Source organism: Oryctolagus cuniculus, chromosome X (genome assembly GCF_964237555.1).
Source record: "Oryctolagus cuniculus chromosome X, mOryCun1.1, whole genome shotgun sequence".
Taxonomy (NCBI): domain Eukaryota; kingdom Metazoa; phylum Chordata; class Mammalia; order Lagomorpha; family Leporidae; genus Oryctolagus; species Oryctolagus cuniculus.
This window is the reverse complement of record NC_091453.1, coordinates 12175371-12191267: the sequence shown is the minus strand read 5'-3', so window position 1 is coordinate 12191267 and position 15897 is coordinate 12175371. Positions and strand designations below refer to the sequence as shown.

At 38.5% G+C, this 15897-nt stretch overlaps 1 protein-coding gene across 1 annotated transcript in view; it reads right to left on the bottom strand.

Moving 5' to 3' along the window:
- LOC100347182 (melanoma-associated antigen B18) overlaps window positions 1-11731 on the bottom strand; it is a 199259-nt gene extending 187528 nt beyond the window's left edge. The window contains exon 1 of the mRNA XM_051827661.2: window positions 11521-11731. The gene's annotated coding sequence lies outside the window, so the exon portion shown is untranslated. The remainder of the gene's footprint in view (window positions 1-11520) is intronic.
- Between the last annotated feature and the right edge of the window lie 4166 nt (window positions 11732-15897).

Sequence of the window (15897 nt, the reverse complement as noted above, 5' to 3'; positions counted from 1 at the left end):
AGAGTTACAAAACAAAGGCTTTGAGGGAAACCCATAACAATTACCTAGGGAGAATCATAGGAAAGATGCATTAAATGGATAAATTTAGCACTTTTAGGACTCCTTGTACCCAATTTGACACAGTTTTTGTCAGGTTCTGCAGGCCTAGTTTCCAAAGGCTCATATCCTCCTCTCCTGACATTAGGGACAGTTTGCCTCCTATATGATGCTTCACATTTTGAGATATATTATAAATGAATATGGTCACAGTTCCTCAAGGCATGCTTCTTGACCAGCTGTATTAAAATCATGTAGTCTTATTTCCCAAAACTGTGACTTCTTGGTCCTAATCAGAGAACTGTTGAAGACCTGGGTAGAGTCCTCATGAATCTGCATTTGTCTAGGCTATTTTACAAACACCACAGCTTGTAAACTACTGTTCTGGTACCTTTCAGACTTGGTGCTTCCTTATACCAGGGAGTCTTAGGCTGAGCAGGAGTTGAAAGCTGCCTGCCTGATGTCCTAAGGACTCCAGGTACCAATTCCTCCTAGCTTTCATGACCACTTTTGGTCTCCTCCCAGTATCAGAGTCACTCTCACAGACTCCCACGTGCCTTGGTTGTCAACAACCTCTCTTCTTAATCCTGGTACTATACCTCCATGATTACAGTGGCCTCTGCTAGCACATTATAAGCTCTGAAAATTTTGTCCTCTGTGGTCTGGGGCAGGAAAATGACAAAGTATTTCTAGGAATTGCTGGTTATGGTCTAATTAACTGTAATTAGACTGAGAAGAGTAAGAACAAACTAGACATACCCACAAGGACAGATATATCCTAGAGGAAAGATTTACTTATTAGTTCAATAGGAATTCCAAGCCTGGTATGATAGGGGAAGAAACAGCAAAATGCAAAATCAAAGAATGATTCTCTAGGGAAGAACTCTATTGGAGGATTGCAAATGAAACTGTGCTTTTTTTTTTTTAAAATTGGTGGCAATATCAATGGAGGAAACAGCACTGGATCATCAGGATTGATAGATTTGCCGGTCATGAAATCTTAGAAGCTGATACCAGAGCTCTAAGAACTGGTCCCTAGTTTAAGGGTAGAATTCCAACCAATTGGAGTGAATTTTTAAAACTAAACTTCTATTGTTTTGAGTAGTTACCAAGTCAGAAACTTACAAAGAACCTCACTTAGGCATATCATGTGGGGACATATCTTAGAACCTACTGGCTGCCTATCAGTACTACTCTCAGAGCATCTTTGTGTTGTTTGTATGCAGATCTACCGATCCAAGAACTATATAATCAGAATTCTCTGTGTTTAACGCAGACTCTCATGAATTTGAAAACTGCATGGGTGATTTATATGCATTACTAGGTTAAGAGCTACAATAATAGGAATCATAATCAGGATGCACCTAAAAGGAGGTTGGGGTGAAGGGCAGTGGTGCTGAACGTGAGACAAGTGAAGATAGCTACTGGGTTCATCCAAACAAGCCTCTGAGCAAAGTTCTATTAGCAAGATTAACCCTTAAGAAGCACAAAATCATTTCCTTGCTTCTAGCCCACCTATTCATAGAATTATAAAATAGGAACCAAAAGAGTTTGGTTTGTATTTCAAAATTATGAGCTCTAAGAATCACTGTTATTGAGGAAGCGGGAGCCTTCTCAATGTGTTGATCTTTTTCCTGCCCCACCAAATACAGGTTACCTTGACACACAGAAGATTTTGTTTATAACCTATGGACCATTAGACATTCAGGTCAGGTATTCAAAAGAATTCCCCATTATTGGAAAAGTCTCTGAAACTTCTAAAGAAAGTAATCTTGGCACTTCACTATCATTCAAAAATTGATAACCAATTTGCTTTTCACCTCCCAGGTGTATTATTTTAGGTGAGGAAATTTCAGTAGCAGTGATTCGTTCATATCTGTGCAGAAAACCCATTACAAACAACCACAGGAAGATGGCCATCATCTCTAAAAATGAGAGAAAACACAAGGCTTAATTTGTTCATGTGCAGTAAATAGTTTAGTTTTGAAGGCAGAGTCTAAAGTGAATATTTTATTTCTTGAAGGCAGAGTCTAAAGTGAATATTTTATTTCTCTCTGGTCATTTTGATCTCCCTGATTGAAACATATTACAGAGATAAGAAAGCATCAAAACTTAGTGCCACGTAATCAGAGCTGAATGAATATAACCTTGGGAATTGTTGTCTTGAATCTTCTTTGCCTCAAGATAGTAATGCTTGCACCTGCTATGACCTTTCTACTGAGGTAGACTGAGATAAGAATTAGGGCTGAAGGGACTTCAGGAGCCAAATAGTGAAAAGCAAAGATTCTGTTGGTAATTAGGTGCTTGGCATTCAGGTCCTTCTGCCAAATGAGGATAAGAAGGCAAAACCTGTTACATTTCTTTTAAGTTTCAAAGGTTAGGTCACTTTGTGATTATGCTTGTCAGACCCCCCTAAGATCATTATCACCATGGAGAAGGAAAACCGGCTCTGAAACAACTTTGATCAGCAGGAGTGCCCACCATGGATCTGGGAGTAGAGAGGACATTACATCCCTGAGACCAAGGTGGCTTAGAGTGGAAGCTCAGAGTCGCTAATTAATTCACTGTTTACTCAGAGATGTATGTCCCCTGTAGCAACATGCACTGGGACTAGTGGAACTCTTGAATGCGATGCACTTTTAAAAAAGTAAAAATAGCAATTCTCTGAAAGGCTATTTCAGAATAGGTGTAAATATCGAAAGCTGCAGTTCTTCTCTGATGTCAAGAAATCCATTCTGTTTGGTGTTGAAGTTGAAAGTTGTCTTACTCAGTTATGTCTTTGAGCAACTAAAGCAGACATAATTTTTCTTCACCCAACCTTTTCAAAAGCTGAATAGATGGCCTCCATAAACAGAGAAATAATACTTCTGTATAAAATATTAACCTCAAGAAGCAATATTGTTTTTGGAAACAGGAAAATATGTACAAGGAATAGGCAGGTTTATAAAAATAGAGACAGCTATTATTTCAAATCTCTAACATTTTCATCCTTTCTCCTTATACCAGAACACTATTTCATGGAGGTAAATATAGGAAATCAGGAAAGTAAAAATCTCACGCAGATTTTTTTTCTAGTGTGCCCTGGATGGAGAAGATAATTGGCGCTGGATCAGATTCCGACCCAACTCACATCAGTCAGGATCTTTTCCATATGAATTTGGAAGTCAGGCTGACAGAAGGAATGGCTTAATTTGCTAAGCTATGAATGGTTTCCAGCAAATCATCCATGACTTTTTTTCCTCTGGGAATATCAGGGTAAGCCGATTTCTGATGGAAAAACAAAATAAAACAGGCAGTCAAGCACAGAGTGACAAAGACGACACCAGAAGAAATCAGAAATCTCAGGAGCACTATCTTACAGTTGATTTCTGTGATGTGACATAATCATAAAATATGTATTTGCAGAAGAGTGATTTGGGCATTATGTAGTAAATGGCATGGCTTTTTTTTTTACCAGATCAAGAATAAAACAGATTACTGTAATAGTCCATGTTAGAGATCGTAATATATAGGAACACAGGGGAAGATGGTGAAAATTAAAGAAGTTGAGGCTGTATTTTGGAGGTAGAATTAATAGAATATTCTTACTTGTGGAAACAAAAAGCATGAACAATAATTTCCAAGTGTTGTCACTTGAGCAACTGGGTGGAGTTTGTGCCTCTGGCTGAATGATCAGAAGACTGTGCTCACTGCTGGTTGATCTTGGGCTATTTTTCAGTAATCAAGAACATACTAAAGTTATGAGTTCTTGAAAGTCAAAGTGAAAATCTTAAAATCAGTAATATGACACAGTCAGTTTCATATAGGAATTTTCTCTCAGGGATAAGAAAGAATTTTAGACATGAATTTGGTATAAATAATATTTAGAGACTTGAGACTGAGTCAGATTATCTAAAAAGAGTGAAGATAAGCACGGGAATAGGGGTCAAGATCAAGCAAAGACACAACAAACCCAATATTTAAAGGCCAGAAGAGTCAAAGAAACTGCTTATTAGGTGGGAAGAAAGTCATTTGGAAGTCAAAAGGAAAAACTGTGTTTCAGAAATGGAAGAGAGATAACACTGAGGTGAAATGTTGTTATGTGAAGACCACAAACATAGAAATTGTTGCTGACCCTGTAGATAGAGGATTTCAGTGAAGTAGAAGAAGGAGAAAAAACTTGGAAAGGATTTGGGAAAGAATGGAAAGTGAGGACACTGGAACAGTGACTACAAATGGCTATTTCAGTAAAATTTTCTATAAAGTGATAAAACGAGAGTTTAGTGGAGAGAAAGGAGGAGCTGTTGGGGTGAGGATTTTTTTTTTTTTTTTGACAGGCAGAGTGGACAGTGAGAGAGAGAGAGACAGAGAGAAAGGTCTTCCTTTGCCGTTGGTTCACCCTCCAATGGCCGACGCGGCCGGCGCACTGCGCTGATCCAAAGCCAGGAGCCAGGTACTTCTCCTGGTCTCCCATGGGGAGCAGGGCCCAAGCACTTGGGCCATCCTCCACTGCACTCCCGGGCCATAGCAGAGAGCTGGCCTGGAAGAGGGGCAACCGGGACAGAATCTGGCGCCCCGACCGGGACTAGAACCCAGTGTGCTGGCACTGCTAGGTGGAGGATTAGCCTAGTGAGCCGCAGCGCCGGCAGAGGATATTTTTTAATATGGAGACACAAGAATATATTGGTGTGTCAACAGAATGATCATTAAGGAAGAAATACCGACGATTCAGGGTAAAGGAGGACTCACTGCAAGAAGAATATAGTTTTAAAAACATAATGTGAATGAGATTAAAATGACTGTCTATAGGATATAACATTTTACCAGAAAAGTGCAAGGTGCGAGGCAAATAAGTTATGATGGTCAGGGACTTGTTATAATGAAGGACCTTGGAATTGAAGCTGGATAAGTAGGGATGTGAGTGGTAGTATAGTTACATCAGTATAATATAAATAGATTTAGAATAGAAATAGGTTTAAATAGAAATAGGTTTCAGCTATGGTTAAGAAAGGATGCAAGAAAGAGTACAGTGAGGGAAGAGAGTAAGCAGGAAGGATTGGGGTGTGTGTGTGTGTGTGTGAGAGAGAGAGTGTGAGAGTGTGAGTGAGAGAGAGAGAGAGAGAGAGAGAGTTGGTGGTGTGTGTTTGGGGGTCATAGTTGTAATTACAAGTTTACCATAATGCTGAATGTAAAGCAGGAGAAATAGAAGGTGTCTCCTGAGTATAAAATCAGACAGACCTGGCCAAGTTGGCAATGTCAGCAAATATTCCCAGCATAAGTGATATCTAAGGGAAGCCCTATAAGAAGTAAAAGAGACAGTTTGGGGAGAAAAGTAGAAACTGTTATATTTGGAAGAAAGTCCTGACTTACTAAGCATTGGCAGTTAATTAATTTAGTTGCTCACGCGACAAATGTTTGAGTATCTTCCATGTTTCAGCAACTATTTTAGGAGGTGTAAATAAACCAAATGATTATAGACAGAATGCCTGCCTATGTGAAGTTTGAAATCCAGTAGGGAGAACAAAAAAACCATTTTGCTAGAAGAAAAAAGAAGAGGGACAAAAACAGGCAATGCCAAGCATGGAGAAATTAGAGAAACCATATCCAAGGCAGACCTTGGACAAGGATGTTGGCCTTAATCTTACAGGCCAAGAGAATTCATTGAACAGATTTGGAGAGTAAAGTAAAACACTTGCATTTTCCAATTATAAAAAGTCTACACAATATTATAAAAGAAATTAAAGCAAACAAGGTTAAAGGAAAATTAATTTCCCCCATTTCTGGTTATTCATTTCACAGAAATATGTTTTTTCTTTATACATAGACACATACACACATTACGTATAGGAGTTTCCTTTATATAAATGTAACCATATAATACATATTTCCTGTAATTTGCTCTTCTGATTAACATATTTGACTTGTTTTTCAAATCAGCGTATATAGAACTACCTCAAGTTTCAGGAGAGTTTATATTATTTTCTTGCAGTATTATATCTTATTTAATTAACCATCTGCTATTAGGTATCTAGGTTTCTTCCAGTTACTTGTTGTATTGCTTTCCTAGGACTTCCATAATAAAGTACCACCAACTGAATGGCTTAAATTCAGAAATTTGTTCTCTCATAGTTATGGAGGGTAGAAATTCAAAATACAAATATCAATAAGGCCATGTTGCCTTTTAAATCTGTGCGGGAACCCTTCCTTGTCTCTTGTGTATGGTGCTTTGTCAGCAACCTTTGGCTTCCACTGGCTTATACGTGTATAATTCCAATATTTGTCTTTTTTTGTTACATGGAATTCTCCCTATTGTCCCAGTCCAAATTTCGTTCTTATAAGAAAAGCACTCAGATTCCTCCAGAACCTTCTTAACCGAGTACATCTACAATGACCCCATGCCAAAGAAAGTCACATTCTGAGGTACTAGAAGTTAGGACTTAATCATTTCTTTTTTGGGAAACACAACACAACACATAACACTTACTAATACAGAAAGCTGCTAAATCTCTTACTGTGCATATTTCCATTCTTTAACTGTTCACACAGTGAGCACATTCATGAAAATACCAGAGTAAGAATTAAAATGTAGCAAGCAACCCAGAACGGACCCCTCTCATAACTTCCTCTCAATCTCTAACCATTCCTGTTCCCATCATAATTTACTAGTTTCTCTCTCTCTCTCTCTCTCTCTCTCTCTCTCTCTCTCTCTCTCTTAAAAGATTTATTTATTTGAAAGGCAGAGTTATAGAGAGGCAGAGGCAGAGACAAAGAGAGAGAGAGAGGTCTTCTATCCCTGATTCATTCCCCAAATGACTACAATAGCCAGAGTTGGGCCAATACAAAATCAGGAGCCAGGAGCTTCCTCCAGGTCTCCCACGTGGGTGCAGGGGTCCAAGGCCTTGGGCCATCTTCTACTGCTTTCCCAGGCCATAGCAGAGAGCTGGACTGGAAGTGGAGCAGCCGGGACTTGAACTGGCATCCATATGGGATGCTAGCAGTACAGGCAGTGGCCTTACCAGCTACACCACAGTACCAGCCCCAATTTATATCTCCTTCCAAACTTAATATAAAATTCAATCACAAGGATGTATAATTTTAAGATTTTTTTTTGCTCTTTGAGATCCAATCATGTACTTAGTTCCTGCTCTATTTTATTTATCATATTGATACACAGAAACAGTTCTCAGAGTGTAGTTTGGCCACCTTTGGGTGCCTGAAACTTTTTTAGAGGACCAGTGGAATGCAAACAACAGTAACCATCACTGTCATCATCATCACCATCATGGTCATCATTATCACGTTATTATATGACTTTTTCATTTTCATTCTCTACATGAGTGTACAGTTTCCAAAAGCTATATAAAAATAACAAACAAAAATGAATGTAGGTGTAGACAAGCTTCTTTTATTAAGCCAGATACTAATCAGACTTGCAAAATCAGTAGGCAATGCTACTTTCCCCACTAATGTTATTTTGTTTTGGAAACAGTTATTCTTCATAACATATGTTACTTGTGTTACCATGGAATGGGTAGGAAGATACACCGTGTCTCCTGTTTCAGCACTTTGTTGCAGATGGAGGTACTGAGTGCATAACCTAAGAATATAGAAGTAGTGTCTCCCTCCAGAGCAAACAGCAGGTATGCTTACTGCCTCTTATAAAACAATCAGGCTCTGGATTGATGCTGAGGCACAGCAGGTTAACATCCTGGCCTGAAGCACTGGCATTTCTGGGCGCCGGTTCTAGTCCCGGCTGCTCCTCCTTCGATCCAGCTCTCTGCTATGGCCTGGGAAAGCAGTAGAAGATGGCCCAAGTGCTTGGGCCCTTGCACCCATGTGGGAGACCTGGAAGAAGCTCCTGGCTCCTGGCTTCTGGCTTCAGATCAGCGCAACTCCGGCTGTTGCAGCTAATTGGGGAGTAAACCAGTGGATGGAAGACCTCTCTCTCTCTCTCCTCCCCTCTCTCTCTCCTCCCTCTCTCTGTCTCTCTCTCCTATCTCTGACTTTCAAATAAATAAATAAATAAATCTTTTAAAAGAAATCAGGCTCTTAAGCCCAGATTTCTTCTCCTGTAACAAAACTCACTGTGTACTGCTGTCACCTGGCTGTCATCACCCTGGAGCATTAGGGGTACAGACAACCGGCATAAGAAACTGCTGATACTCTGGCTACTGTGGTCGCTATGAAATACAATGCCCTCTGTTTGTGTCCTAGACATCTCATCTCTCCTACAAACATTAATTAAACTGTTGCAGACTAACTTGTTAGCTTGCAAGTAGTGTAAAATTTAGAGACTTCACAGTTCTTGGCAACATAAAAATCTCAGTTTCAGATACTAACACTGTATGTATCAACAGATAAAACCCACATAAAGAAAAGCATTTTAATGTTCTCAAAGACTGTAAAAGTGTCCTGGGTTTAAAAAGTTCAAGAATGGGAACTGGCATTGTGGTGTAGAGGGTTATGCTGACACTTCTAATGCCAGCATCTCATATCGGAGGACTGGCTGGAATTCCAACAGCTCCTCTTTCAATCCAGCTTCCTGTTAATGCACCTGAGAAAACAGCAGCAGATGGCCCAAGTGCTTGGGCCTCTGCCACCCATTTGGGACACCAGGTTGGAATTCTGGGTTCTTGGCTTCAGCCTGACCTTATTTAGACAAGGCCGTAGTCAAAGTGGAAGTTCTCTCCTCCCTTCAGAGAAAGGTACCTCCTTCTTTGATGGCCCATTCTTTCCACTGGGATCTCACAGAGATCTTTCATGTAGGTCATTTTTTGCCAGAGTGTCTTGGCTTTCCATGCCTGAGAAACTCTCATGGGCTTCTTAGCCAGATCCAAATGCCTTAAGGGCCGATTCTGAGACTAGAGTGCTGTTTAGGACATCTGCCATTCTATGAGTCTGCTCACAGTATCCTCTTATGCTCTTCTAAATGCCTGTAGAATCTATAATAGTATCTCTTTTTCATTCCTAATATGTGTATAATTCATTTGTTATCTTAATCAATCTTGCAAGCATATTATCATATTTCAAAGGATCATCTTTTGCTTGATCAATTCTATTATTTTCTATTCTATTTATTTGACTCTTCTCTTTCTCATTTCCTTTTGTTAAATCATATTGATGTATTATATTCCGTTCCTTTCCAGTATCTTAACATGTTTGTTTTCTCTTGCAGGATCTAGTCTGGAAACTGGAACCGTGAAGCATTTATCACTAGATCATTTACCATTACAGATGTCTAGAATTTCATTTAAATGGAATATAAAATGTACATTATTTTACAGCTGGATTTTTTCATTCACTGAGACTTTTTTTTCATCCATGTTATCACATGTTGTTTGTAGTTCTTAGGTTTTGCTAATAGTATTCCATTATACAGATATACCATGATTTCTTTATTCATTCATCTTTTGATGGACATTTGAGGTGCTTCCTGGTTTTGGAAAACCAGATAGGGATAAAGCTTCTATGAACAGCAGGATACAAGTCTTTATGTATACTCACTTTTCATTCTCAGTTAAATAACTAGGTATGGAATTTCTGAATCATCTGGAAATCATATTGGATATCAAATATAATTCTTTTTATAAGATTTATTTATTTATTTGAAAAGCAGAGTTACAAAGAGCCATGGGCAGAGAGAGAGAGAAATCTTCCATCCATTGGTTCATTCCCCAAATGGCCACAATGGCAAGAGCTAGGCCAATCCAAGGCCAGGAGCTAGGAGCTTCTTCTGGTTCTCCCACATGGGTGCAGGGGCCCAAGCACTTGGACCATCTTCCACTGCTTTCCTAGGCCATAGCAGAGAGCTGGATTGGAAGTGGAGCAGCCAGGTCTTGAACTAGCACCTATATGGGATGCTGGCACTGCAGGAGGTAGCTTTACCTGCTACGCCACAGTGCTGGCCGCCAATATCAAATATGATTCTTAAGCAAGTGTAGTTAATTTAATTCTTATTGGATTCTGTTAATAATTTAATGCTCAGCTCTACTTTTAAATATTAGGAATCTTGGCCGGCGCCGCGGCTCACTAGGCTAATCCTCCGCCTTGCGGCGCCGGCACACCGGGTTCTAGTCCCGGTCGGGGCGCCAGATTCTGTCCCGGTTGCCCCTCTCTGCTGTGGCCAGGGAGTGCAGTGGAGGATGGTCCAAGTTCTTGGGCCCTGCACCCCATGGGAGACCAGGATAAGTACCTGGCTCCTGCCATCGGATCAGCGCGGTGTGCCGGCTGCAGCGCACCGGCCGCGGCGGCCATTGGAGAGTGAACCAACGGCAAAAAGGAAGACCTTTCTCTCTGTCTCTCTCTCTCTCACTGTCCACTCTGCCGGTCAAAAAATAAAAAAAAAATATATTAGGAATCTTTTTCACTATAACTTCATACATATATTTTTGGGTTGTTAAGATGTGCTACACTTAAGTTTCAGGCCTATGGGCCGGCACTGTGGCCTAGTGGGTAAAGCTGCCACCTGCAGTGCGAGCATCCCATATGGGCACAAGTTCGAGTCCCAGCTGCTCCACTTCTGATCCAGCTCTCTGATACGATCTGCACACAAGTGGGAGACCCAGAAGAAGCTCCTGGCTTACCTAGCTTTGGATCGGCCCAGCTCTGGCCATTGTGACCATTTAGGGAGTGAACCAATGAATGGAACACACCCCCCATCTTTCTCTCTGCCTATGCATCTCCGTAACTCTGCGTTTCTAATAAATACACATCTTTTAAATAAAATTGAGGCCTCAATTCATGGTAGTTAATATGTATTAAGTACTATTAGAGTGTTAACAACATTGTTATTTCTTCATATTATGTCATTTAATCTTCGTAGTAACCCCAAAGAGTCTTCCTATTAGTCTCTTTTTTAGATGAGGTATAAAGTTAGGCAAAACGGCCTTAACTTACCAAAACACAGACACACACACAGAAATAAGATGCAGAGCTAGGATTTGAATTAAGTTGGCTTCCCAAATCGATGTTATTAATTGTATTGCGTTAAGTGTAGAATAAATGGGTAAGCATGTATTTGAAGGTTGAACAAGAAAGAAAAAAAGATACATATGCTCAAAGCATAAACAGCAGTATTCATTTAAATGAGGATTTCCAGCATCAAATTTTGGTCAATATAAACAAATTATTGATTAAAGTGCATAAATTAAAAGCCCAGGAAACAAGACACTAAGGTATACCTTTAAGCTAATTAATTTTGTATATCCAACTAGAATCTGATAGTTGCCAAAATGTGTAATGTTATTTATTCCATAACTCCAAACTCAAAATATCTCTATTTACCTATCTATACACAAACATACACACACACACACATATATACCAAATGTTATTTACATATGCATGTGTTATTTGGGCATCAATTAGAATAGCCTTAGTAAATACTAGTAATACATAATTGATTAAACAACAGAAATGGCACATGCCTATCTTGGTCCTTTCCTGCGGCTATAACAAGATCCCTTAGACTGGGTAATACATAAACAACAGAAATTGGTTTCTCACAATTCTGGAGACTGGAAAGTCCAAGATCACGGTGCCAGCAAATTTAGCATCTGGTGAAGACCTGTTCCGTAGATGGCCCTTCTTGAGGCATCTTCATATTGTGGAAAACTCAGAAGGAATGAACACTGTGTCTGCACATGGAAGAAGTGATAAAAGGGCCAGGCAGCTCTCTGAATCCTCTTTTATAAAGGCATTCATCCTACTAATGCAGGCAGAGCCCTTGTGACTTAATCATCGCCCAAAGGCCCCACCTCTTTATACTTCTGTAATGGGAGATTAAATTTCAACACAAAATTTGAAGGGACACAATCATCCAAACTACAGCAATGTCATATTTTTAAATTTTGTTATACATTTTGCTTCTGTTGCTTGAGCTTCTGTACAATGTGTTCCATTGATGCACAGAAAAAAAATGGCCCAACAGTTGTAACATCTTCACCTTATCTCTCAGCCATTGGCAACACAGATTTATGGAAAATCTACCATGTTACCGTACTAATCATGGTTGAGGGAAAAGGCAATTTTATGCCTTTTCACCAAAGAAAAACTAACAGTTGGTTAACATCAGTTTCTTGACTACAAAAATCACTCGTTTGTTAAGGGAATTGTTTTAGAACTTGATAATAAGACATATTAAAGGAGTTTAAAAAATAAAAAGTTCACCTTCTCAAATATAGTAACTACAATACAACTGCTCTATATAAACTAACGTAAATTAGTTGGGTGCAACACTTTCCAATTTAACTATCACAACTCCTATTGATACAGCAGACTGCCACTGAGATCACTAAAGAGAACAATAAAGAGTAATTTCCAGGGGGAAAATAGCATCTTTGTTAGATGAGTCAAAAACAGTTGGATTTGTTACTGGGAGACCTATCAGACAAATGTTTGAGAAAAGAAAAGTCACACTTCCCACATGAAGCCTTAAAGGGCTACTTACAGAAAGCACAGGGGCGAACATGCTTTGTAAGACAGTAAGACAGGAATATGAACTACTTAATGAACAAAAACCCAGTCTCTGCCCACATAGTTGGCAACTCAGTATTCAGAATATAGAAACATGACAAAAATAGTTTTCTTTATATTTACCCAAGGACAGAATTTCCTCATATTATTCATATCTTATTTTATAAACTGTAGTAGGAGAAAAGCCATGAAAACAATGAACTTGATTAAAAAATACAGCATCGTAGTTTTAATACTGATATTTAGTTATTAAAAACTGCACATATTCTCATAAGTATTAACTGGCTTAAAAATAAACTCTTTATTTCAGACAGATTATAAAAAGGCAAATTTACCACTCACGGAAGCACTGATTTCAGGTTGCAAGAAACCCAGGCAAAAGCTATGTGGGATGCCATTTATAATGTCATGAAAGTGAAATGTAGCTAATGAGCCCTTCACAATGGTTTGCATCATGCTCATTTCTGACTCTGCCTTTGTGGCAACTACTGATCAGAAAAAAAGTCCATCCATTTCATGTAAATCTGGCTGCTCGTTGCTCTAGTACCAGTGTTAGGAAACTCAATTTAAATCAAGCCTAATCACTTCTGCCAGCCACACTGCACTTCCCAACACTCCCCACCCACCCATACATTGTAGCATGACTGTTTCTTGCATCTCTCAGCCTTCTTCCAATTCAACCACACTCTAATTGGCTGGCTGGGGATTCCACTGTCACTCAAGCTAAACCCCAGGCTCATTGAGGGAATTGGAAGCTGAGTTTGCAGTTTGAGTTTGGTTCCCAAGGTACATATTTCTTGCCCTTAAAAAAATTCCTAAAAGTAGCCAGAAGTAAAGTAAAATAATGCATGAAATCCTAACTTAGAATAGAGCAGATCTTTTTTCTGACAGTTTAATTGTTCAGTTCCATGCTGATGGTCAAGAAGGGAGCTGAAGACTTGTCTTCAATTTTGCCATGAAAAAATGAGCCACGGTATCTGCTGATAGTCCCTTTCAACAATGATAGGTTTACTGCTTTCAAAATTGATCTCCTGGGACCTAAAGATTATTTGGTTTGTGGAGGGAGGTTAGGTAAACTTTTCTTTGGATACCAACCCAGACAATTCATGATTTAGTTTTCTGCTTCTAGACGAGGGTCATCAGCATCAAATTATTTAGTTTTTAAATTCACAGAATGTAAAATATTCCTGGATTGTTACTATTTACTTAATGTTAGCTGATACATAAGAAATTGTTTCCAAATTTTGTGTGCAAACAAAAGGGGAGAGATTGTTCGCTCTGTATCACTCAGTTTTACTTTCACTGACGGTACACAAAGGGCTAGCTGCTGGGATCTCTCACCCTGCTATGAGTGTAGGAGGGATACAAAAAAAAAAAAAAAAAAGCACATCTGATCCAAAGTCTTGGCCCTCAAATAGTTTCCATCTATTGAAGGGAACATTTAAATAAGAAAAACTCAGTGTTCTGTGTGAAGTATCACATTTGTAACAGGTGACAATGGATAAACAACTTCAGAGGAGTCGAGAAAATAATTCAGATGGGTATGATTTCCCACAGTTATCACTGTTTGCCCTCCATTTTCTCCTGTCTCTCTGGTCAAAGGTAGGGAAGAAGAAAAAGAAAAACACATATGGTAATTTCTTAGCCTCAATCCTCAAATAATTCAAAGAGGCTTTTTTCTCAATTCTTACACATAGTATGACCGTTACACAATCCATTTTGAAGCCTGGATTACCTCAACACTACACATGTGCAAATTAGACATAAATGATTAAAAATAATGCTTTTCATGCAAATTAAAATTCACGTGACCTAGAAACAGACTAGAACTCACACCTAGGCAAGCAAGGTGGGCTTTTCTTTTTCTTTTTTTGTTTTTGTTTTTATTTTTGTTATTGCATCAGCTCATAGCATTTCCTTTCCTTTCATATAGATTAGAGATATTGTTTACTGTTAAATGTATGCATATACCTTTTTGGTTGTCATCATTCAAATATTCTCACACTAAACATAGTAAGCTACCATTTTATATTCCATGTTTTTATTTTGTATGCTCATTTTGTTATTTCTAGTCCTGGTTAATTAAACATCATAGTACATATTTCTGGATTTTGCCAATTTCACCTTTTCACCATATTATTATTTAATTTTACCATATGCTTGGACACATTTGATTAAAGAAGATAAAATTCAGGCAAATCTTACAAAAAGCAGATTCTCTGTTGCTCAGAGAAAAACATCATTCAATGGAATATGAATCCTATTTGGAATTTCCCACTTCTGAGGAGCTGTCATTGCCTTTTTCAATCAGGAATTCAAGTAAGTTACCTTTTCTAAAATGGAATGACACCAAAGAGTGGATAGAATCCATACCCTGTTCCCAGGCTCACAGGATTTCATGTAATTGGAATAGGCACTCATAAGGACAGATGGGTCTCATTGTCTTTCTTGTTACATAAAATCATTTTGTATTCTTTCAGATTTGTTTGCCTTTAGAAGAAAATCCCTGAAGTGTATTTTCTGAAATAAGACATTCTATGAAATATCCAAAACAATTTTAATAAATCTTTATTCTTTGATGATGATGATGATCAAAATACCAGTCTAAACATACTACCAGCTACAGATTTAAATAAGATTTGATTAGTGTTTTCAGATAGTCCATATTCTCAGAGAGCTGCTCCTTTCTATTGTAGTTAGCTTTCCAAAAAATAGTTGCTAAATCCCTGTAGTGTAGATGTAAAATGATTAATGAGGAATATACATTTAATGTAATCATAATCAAGTCTTAAATACCCTGACACTTGACTTACTCATCTCTAAAATGAAAAATCCAAACATTTTATTTAAGATCTACACATATGTGATGAGGTTTCAAAAAGTTTGTAGAAAATAGGATGAAAATTAATGCAAATTTTCCATGAAAATTTCAAACAAGAAAAAGAGAGCAAGAAAAAAAAAAGCAGAATTTCATTGTAAGAGCTGTCATAGCTTTAAACCAAACTTTTTTGGATGAGGAAACTCATATATAATACACAACCATTATTTACTTCATCCCCCTAATCTCTTTCTGCTAAGGCAGCGGGGTAGATATTAGCCTATGTGTGTAGGAGGGGCCAAAGAAAATGAGAAGTTTAAAAAAATAAATTTCTGTGCAATGTAATGAGGAAAAAAGTCCTAAAGCAGAACCCAGCCTCTTGTCCATCTCCCTTGCCTGTCCTTTTTTATCAAAAGAATTTCACTGAATTGAAGGAGCAATACAGCTGGTCCAACAAAGTCATTATCACTGGGCTGAAGGAGTCACTTGCTTCTCCAACAGGTAAGATCCTTGGTTGCCAGTATTGTCCAGATGGGTTTGTTTAGGAGAATTCCACATCCCAAAATCCCCTGCCCAGACTTTGCCAGAAG